Genomic DNA, 7,678 nt, shown 5'->3' on the forward strand with positions numbered 1-7,678 from the left:
GAGCTATATAAAATGTACTGCATGGGCAACATGAATGAAACTCCTGTTAACATTATGCCATTCAACTCACAGTACAAGTAAATGAAATATCAGAGAAGCATTTCAAATAAAACTATTGGAATTAGTATGCTAATTGGAAAATAATAGATCAAGTAATAATTGTTTCTTTGAGTAAATAGCGAAATCAATTAATTTGGGAAATGCAAGAAGGAATGAAAAATAGAAATAGGAATATGTGGAAGGTGGGATAAGAAAGGGGTTTAGAATGGTTGATAAGATGAAAAGGACAAATGAATGCTAGAAAAGACAAGATAAATAAAATCGCAAAAAATAAAGAGAATCAAAAGAGTTGGAAAGATACGTTGTAAATGTGTGTGGGAGAGCAAAGTAAATTTATGAAAGGGAGTTGGGAAGGAATTAGGAAAAGGATTAAGGATATAATAATAATAAGTGAAGGACAATAATAATGTGAAGAAGATATCATACTAATATGCTTGATAGGTTATATCAGTGAGGTAATTCTGTGAAAGTGAATAGTCATATTCGTGGGATAATATCGTGAAAGTGAATATAGGTTGACGACGGACTGCGCAGTTTAATCAGCTGATTTGAATGTAAACAATGCCTGAGATTATAATTCACTATGTTTTTAATGATAAATTTAATTCTAAAATGTGAATACTACATGCATTATTATTGGGTACAGTCAAGTGAAACACCAGTTTAATCAAAATCCAGTTTATCTCAAATATGGCTGTAATTGTTTACCAAAGTAAATGGATATACACTGTACAGAGAGAGCTAGGACCAACTGGGTGTGGAGATAAGTAGTGGCACGCAGCGCTCCCTGTATAAAGGAGTGCGGGCTATTTGAAATCATTGCCCAGCTTAGATTTTATCGCAATTTTTATGAGAATTTTTATTTGATAGTTAATGCATTGTTCGTGGTCATCCCAATGCTGTTGCCAACTATTAAAAATCAAATTCTTAATGTTGGGTAAACACTTATCACAAGGATTTTTTTTTTTTTCTCCTTGGCCGCGAAAAACCGAAATCGTGATTAAAGAGGCCCGACTGTAGTTCTACGCATGTTAACATCGTAGTAATCAAAGACAAAATACAGTATCAGTATTTGGGTTCAAAGGTCCTTTATTAAAAAAATTCAATGATTCCATCAATAGAGGCTTTGTTCCCATTCATTTTCCAATAGCTACTGACAAAGGAAGATATTTGTAGTAGTACAAATTTTTTCACCAATAAAAGATAAGTAACAATGTCGTCTGCAATACGCCTCTACTCTACTTTTCACTGAAAGGTCCACTTACTGTGTAAATCTTAACATGCCTCTACTCTACTTTTCACTGAAAGGTCCACTTACTGTTTAAGTGTCAACACTGTGTTTACTTCTGAACTGGCTTTACTCATTTCCATTAGAAATATTAACATATGATCCCTCCTGGGTGCAGGGCGCCGTCAGTGTGTAATAACAAAAAGAAGAATTTTGATCATGGACTGGAAGAAAACAAATTAGACAGTACAAAAAATATTCAATGGAAATAAAATACTGTACAAATACAACCTAAACAATAAAAATTGAAATAAGAAATAAATCTAGAAATAATTTTTATTTTTCTTATAGATTTTTTCCACAACAATCTCGAGCATGACGCTCACGATCACAAGGAGGACGCTCTTGACCATGAACAAGACACTCACAATCTCGAACAAGACGCTCTAGCCCAAGATCGATGAGATCCTCTTCATGAGGACGACGTAGGCGCTCGTACTCTCCATCTGCGCGGCGCTCTACATCTTGTAACCCTTCTGCTGATTCTTCTTTAAAACGACCCTCGACTGGATAAGGACTACTCGAAGGACAACCTGTACAGAAGTCTCTTCTAAGGCTACCTGCGACACCTTTTAAAGCCTGGGATGTGTAACGTAAACGCTCGTCTGTGCGATGCTCTCCCGTAGTGAATCGCTCGCCTTCGCAACATGTTGCCCCCATTCGGAGGCTCCCATCTCTTCCTCCAGTGAGTGTTTTAGGTTCCATGACACAACAGGAATCTCAGAGGCTACCTTCTCCTCTCTCACCATCTGTTGCTTGCACAGATGTATCTTCTGCTTGTGATTCACGCGCTATTTCACGTGTAAATCGCCTGCTATCGTGAGCAAATCTGCCATTTCTGCGAGTGTCCCATGTGCTGAGGTCACAGCTGCAAGAGCGAGCGGGGATCCAACACCTTCAACAAGGCCTTCCGCATCCAACAGCTCTAGTGGTAGGCCGATTCCCTGCCTGGAGTATTTCAAGAAATTCCATAAAAAGTTCAGTGTTCCCATATCTCCAGACCGTCCTGTGTGGACCACTAAGCATTCGGTTCTGCCCAAGAAGTTGTCCTCTAGAGATGCTGGTCCTTCCAAACGCCATTCCAGACGGCGATCTCGTCCTCCAGGACTCTTGAAGGATACTCCATACTTGTCCAGAGTAGGGATCTTGCTTCCTGGTTTGACACTTTGGTGTCAACCCCTCAGAAGTCACTTGGTGGTGGCCTTCCATCTATCCCTCCACAGCTGCGCCAACCACGGTTTACTCCTAGTATTCCACTGGAGAAGTCGACTTCATCGTCCTCTAACGCTCCTCCTGATTCTAGGAGATCCACGCAGAGCAGTAATGTCCCTTCAGTATATTGGTCATCTCCAGCTCGACCAAGTTCCAAGGGCAATCAATACTCTGCAGCTGTTCCATCTTTGGGATCTCATCCCTTTATGCCAGTTCTTTCGGGCAAACAGATAAAAGCTTAGCAAAGGAGGAGGATGAAGTGTGTTACTCCACCTCACACAGACATCATCCAGCCCCACACAAGTAGGGACTTAGGCTCGCCCCGGAAGATCTCTATTAACCCCTTCCAGCCTCAGCCTATCGAGGTTGTTTCCTTCCAGTCTCCCTTCCATGTGAGGAGGAATAAGCCTCTGTTCCCAAACCTCAGGAATCTAAGGAACCGCAAGTTCCTTCTAAAACTTCCATCTAAGAGAAGCACTTTCCTCCAAGGGAAGCATCGAAAGACTCTAAGACAAATCCTAAGAATCCTAAGGCGAGGGAGGCTTGAAGGCAGGAACTAGACTAAGGTGGGCCCTTTTCAAGTCCTAGTTGACTACTTTGACCTACCCCTTCTATGGTTAAAAGCTTGGAGGTAGACGATTTCCCGGACACTGACGTGGAATTTCTATGGCATCACGCAGAGTGGTTCTCGGACCTTCTGCAACTTGTAGTAGATCTCCCGAGAGAACTCCCTCCACAACCAGGTCTGCTGTAACAACCTCACGTCCACATCTTTCACAAGACCGTCCAGTCTCTTCGGCTTCACACCTGGAGACTATCCAGCCTCTCCATTCACAGAGAGGCCTTTTGCAACAAGTTGCAAAAAGAATATCTAGATACTTGCAAAAATCTTCGGCAGCAGTGTATCAGACAGAATGGACAGTCTTCTGGGGTTGGTGTCGTGAAAGGGGTATCTCTCCCCTCAATGCTCAATGCCACTATTCCAATAATAGTGGAGTTCCTTGTATACCTTCAGCAGGGAAAACTCCTTTCAGTCTCAGCGGTAAAAGGTTATCACTCAGCCTTAATCGTAGATCTTTCGTCTTCGTTGGAGCTTTCTTTACTCATACGGAGTTATGAGATCACCTACCCCTGGTCGGAGATTGGACCTCCTTGGAATGTGGTTTTCCTAAAGGGTACTCCGCATGAGCCACCACGTCATGCAACATATCGTAATCTCACTTTGAAGATGGCATTCCTACTCGCTTTAGCCTTGGTAAAGAGAGTTAGTGAACTTCATGGTCTCTTATACGACATCGCCCATTCAAGGGGAAGAGGGGGAAGTGACACTCGGTATCGTCCCTGAGTTTACAGTATTGCTATGACTCAAAATCTGGGGTTACTGAACCCTAGATTCGGGTCCTTTCAGATTAAGAGTCAACGTTCTGTAACCTCTGACCCAGATCAACTGGTACTTTGCCCAGTAAGGAGTTTGAGATATTATCTTAAACACACTACAGTGACTTGACCCCAGCTTTCAGCCCTTTTTGTTAGCTTGGGTAGGATTAAAATGCGGGTCACAAAGAATACCATCTCTTCCTGGATTTGCTCTTTACCCTGGCCTTCCTCAAGCTCGAAGACCTAGAGGTCACGACTTCAGGGACATCAGTACGTCCATGGTGTTTAAACGCAAATATTCTGTATTAAAAGTTCTACAAAAAAACCCGTAGAAGCATCAGATGACCCTCACCGCCCACCACCTCTAAGACCTTACCTGTAGGAGACTCGATGCGTTTTCTATTGGTCCTGTGGTGTCTGCACAACAAATGGTTTAAGAATACCTCTGGCTCCTTGTTGGATAAGTAGCAGATGGTTGAGGGCATTGGTTACTTGAGTTGAGTCTGGGATGAATGAGAGTATGTATGGCACTTTTCTTTCTTCATCTTCCCCTATCCTGGGGAACAGTATCTTGGGTCCCTCTGCAAGCTTACTTCAACCTTTGCAGGTAAGAATGACTTCGCTTGTGTAACCTAGTATAGTTGATAATTTTATATACTTGTACACATCCCCAATGCTTCCCGCGAGATAGACTTTGGGAAACCTATATATATATTGTGTAATTATTCCTATTTAAGAACTAGAATATTCTTAGAGGTTCATATGCTATCTTCCACAACCCCAAGGTTGCTCAGGTCACAATAATACTCTTGTTGTTTATTAGCAAGGTGCCAAGGTTCTCCTCAGATACAATCTTATACTGTTCTAGGAAAACCCGGGTTAATGACTAAGCCATAAGTCGGACTTATCATACACCTAAGGGTGAGTCATCCATATAGATAATGAAATGTTTGTTAATGAAGGAACAAATGACAAATTTGGAAATAATTTGTACTGTATTTTCCGTAATACAAACCTATAGTTGTTTATGTAAATTGTTCTGCCATCACCTGTTCCCTTTTAAGTCTTGAGCTGTCAGTAGAGATAGGTGGCTGGGGGTACTCCCAGCCTCCCCCTACCTACCCACTGTTGTGGTTAGGTAGGGTTGCCACCTCACACTTTTCAGTCTATTAACCACCTTTCAGCTTTGCCAAAAGAATATCCATATAAGTAATTACAGGTTAGGGAAAAATACAAATTATTTCCAAATTTATCATTTTTTATTGAAATGTTGTGTCTGTTGTGATTAACATTTACAAAATAATCTTAGAGAAAGGAGAATTTTCCATATGTTTTTCAAAACTTCCCAAGAAGGGATGATTACATGTGTCTTGTAGAAGCTGATGAATATGACAAAATTGAAAGTAATTTGTATTTTTCCTAAGGATTTTATAAGCATTATACTTTCGACGAAGCTGGAAGACTAGCCACAAGACTTTTTTGCGAGGTGTAACTACCCACCTACTAGTTATCTGGTGTAGCTTGCTACTCTGCTCACTTACACACTAATGTTGTCATCACATTTGATTTTAGGTAGTACTGTACAGTAATACCTCGATGTACGAGTGTCCCAACATACAAGAAATTTGAGATATGAGGAAAGTTTCGAGCAAATTTTTGCCCCAATATACAAGACAAATTTGAGATACGAGGATACGAGACGGTTCCCTATGTGGCCGCTAGGGGGCCGAGTGTGCGAGAGGCTGCTCACGAGGACAGCATCTCTCGCTCTTTCCCGTCGTATCTCTGTCGCGTAAAGTTATCTCCGAGTATTGGCCGTAGTTTTTGCATTTTTATGTGTTTTTTGCGTTAATCAGGACAGAATTAAGTGAATAAGCAATGGGTCCAAAGCAAGCGAGTGCAAACAAGGTTAGTGAAAAAAAGAAAAGCGGCAAACAAGGTTAGTGAAAAAAAGAAAAGCGTTTAATGACAATCGAGATAAAGCATGAAATAATCGAAAAACATGAGAGAGGTGTACGAGTGACTGAGCTGGCTCGCCAATATGAGAGGAGTACATCAACAATATGTACCAACCTCAAGCAGAAGGATGCTATAAAGAAGGAAATCAGAGACGTATTGGCGAAGTGGGAGGAGTTTTCTTACTTTATGGAAAAGAGGCACCCGGACAAGTTGACGTGTGGTCGTGCAATAGCCTTTTGTGACGACACTTCTGTACGCCATTCTCGTAATATTTTGAAGGGGGAGACAAAAGCAAACATCCCTAGATAGGTTCGTTTTAAAAAGGCCGGCTAAAAGTGAAGGTGAAAGCGAGTCAAAAAGCAAGGCAAAAATAGCCAAGCCGGAAGAGGAAAAGTAAAATAATGAAAAAGAAAACAAAATTAGAATTACGTTTTATGTAACGTAAGATTAACATTTATTTTTAAGTGTGTGTACAGTGAGCTAATTTCATTTAAGTTAGATTTAAAGCTCAAGTTATGTTGCGTAGTGTTACAAAAGTGTAGTGTACTGAACGTGTTGCCGTCAAGTCTCTCTCGTCCCCTTTCTCCCTTCTCCGCACACACCGTCGTTAGTCACTACCGTCTGTCTCGAAGGTAAGAACTCCATAATAATGTCATATTTTATTGCAGATTCTAACCAGTACATAGGTATTTGTTATTTTGTGAGCGTAGATTGTGAATGAGAACAATTAAACACATTTTTTCCACTGTAATATACTGTTTTTAGATGTTTTTTCAGAAGGTGGGAACGGATTGATTTTTTTTAGTTATTTTATATGGGAAAAATTTATCTGAGATACGAGCGAATTGACATACAAGCTTGGGTCCCGGAACGCGTTAAGCTCGTATATCAAGGTATTACTGTACAGTACTTCTTTGGGGGACGGGAAGACGTGCCTATTGACGCAAAGGGCCTCGGTTAGATTTTGCCAGTCGTCTCTGGTTATAGTTTTTAAATCAGTACTTCTTCATTCATCATCTCCTACTTCACACTTCATAGTCCTCGGCCATGTATGCCTGGGTCTTCTAGCTCTTTTAGTACCATGTGAAACCTAGTTAAATGTTTGATGAACTATCTCTGTGCGAGTGCAAAGAGCATGCCCAAACCTTCTCCATCTACCCCTCACCATGATCTCATCCACATAAGGCACTTGAGTAAAATATCTTTTGAGTGCTTTGTTCTGAAATCTACAAAATCTGTTGGATGTTGTTTCTTTGTCATACCATGACTCATGACCATGGATGCCTGGTGGTTTATCAAGAGTTTGTATTTTCCTTATCTATTTCTTTTCTTTTTGAACCCTTCCTTACTTGTCCTCCCTTCAGTTGAAGGGATTATCCTGCAGGGTATTTAGTCTTTCATGGTGTATCGTCTCCTCCATGTGGTCCATTTTTTCCGACTTTTCTATACTCTGAGTTTGATCAATCACTTTATTGAAATATTTTGTATATATTGATATTGTTTTTGTTATCCTTCTTGTTAATTTAGTTTTTAAGTATGAAGTATCTTTTTTATTACCTTTAATTTTTTTTACATTCTGGAGACATCGACGAAAATCCGGGACCAGTATGTCCTAGACTTAGTTAGTGTCATCTACTGTATTGCAATATTTGTGGTCTTCATGCAGATATTCAAGACCCTACAGTTGCGTCCAGACAGTATGATATTCTTTTGTGGTCTTCATGCAGATATTCAAGACCCTACAGTTGCGTCCAGACAGTATGATATTCTTTTGTGGTCAAA

The sequence above is a fragment of the Palaemon carinicauda genome, chromosome 11, assembly GCF_036898095.1.
Source record: "Palaemon carinicauda isolate YSFRI2023 chromosome 11, ASM3689809v2, whole genome shotgun sequence".
Lineage (NCBI taxonomy): Eukaryota > Metazoa > Arthropoda > Malacostraca > Decapoda > Palaemonidae > Palaemon > Palaemon carinicauda.